Below are 1,034 nucleotides of genomic sequence, written 5' to 3' on the forward strand. Positions count from 1 at the left end.
AAAAATTGCTGACAAAACTTGGAATAATTTGGAAATTATGATACATTTCCCTGAAGCAAAATGAAGACCAAGGATGTTCAGAAAGTAAGATGTTTAAACCACTTTACGTTAAACCATGTGAGGATTTGCTGGCTACAGATGTTTCTTACCCCTTCACATACATCTCAATGTCGGTTCTGCTTAACTAAAATCTTCATCTTCTGACCAGCTCTCTGTCATGTTCTGTCCAAACTTAATACACTATATATATATGTATATGAGAAAGTTATCCGACAGCATTTATGTTGTACATGTCCTGTGGTTGCCATTGTTTTATTTTACTAAAGAAAAAATATTTGAAGAAATGTAATTTGTAAAGTAGCATTTATTCAAAATCTCAAGACAACACATTGATTGTATAGCACACAAATGCTCAAAGATAAGCCCACCAGATTAATATTAGATACAGTGCTTGTATATAAAATCCCAAACAGCTGCTTTTGCAGTAAATAAAACCAAACATCCAGAAGAGACTTCTTAAGCCAGTTTCAGTGTCTCTTTAACCAAGACACCCACTCCATCAAAAACCTGATGAACTGGAGCATTGCACATGAAGGCACTGGTGGTGACCAGCTTGTTTTTGACATCAACATGAGCTTCTCCCACATCCTTGTTCACATGTTTGCAGCCCATCTCCTTCAGAGCACCTGCTGTCTTTGCATACGGCCACCTGAAGAGGACAACAGAGAGACACAACTGTAGAATACATTTTTTTAATGTATATATCCATAGACATCTGATGGTGACAAACTATTTCACTCACTTTTCACACTCTTTGTCCTGTCCCACAGTGATCTCGCAGCCAGGCAAGATTTTGGCAGCGAGGACGGGGGAGATGCAGCACATGCCCAGCGGCTTTCCCGCTTTGTGGAAGGCCTTGATGATCTTCTCCAGCTGTGGCAGGATGGTGCAGTCCTTATTTTTCACTGCCCAGTCACTCAGGTTCTTAGCCACACCGAAACCACCTAAAACAACACAGGGCGTATTACAGAAGT

General features: G+C 40.2%; 1 pseudogene across 1 annotated transcript; it reads right to left on the reverse strand.

The window, feature by feature from the left end:
• Positions 1-346: 346 nt before the first annotated feature.
• Positions 347-1,026, reverse strand: LOC111658580 (glutamine amidotransferase-like class 1 domain-containing protein 3, mitochondrial pseudogene; annotated as a pseudogene). Its single transcript, XR_015437555.1, has 2 exons — positions 803-1,026; positions 347-709 (listed from the first exon to the last, which is right to left on the reverse strand). The product of XR_015437555.1 is annotated as a glutamine amidotransferase-like class 1 domain-containing protein 3, mitochondrial pseudogene (transcript).
• Positions 1,027-1,034: the final 8 nt, after the last annotated feature.

The sequence above is a fragment of the Seriola lalandi genome, unplaced genomic scaffold (genome assembly GCF_002814215.2).
Source record: "Seriola lalandi dorsalis isolate HSWRI2012SDOR001 ecotype SW California unplaced genomic scaffold, Sedor1 jcf7180002054454, whole genome shotgun sequence".
NCBI classification, from domain to species: domain Eukaryota; kingdom Metazoa; phylum Chordata; class Actinopteri; order Carangiformes; family Carangidae; genus Seriola; species Seriola lalandi.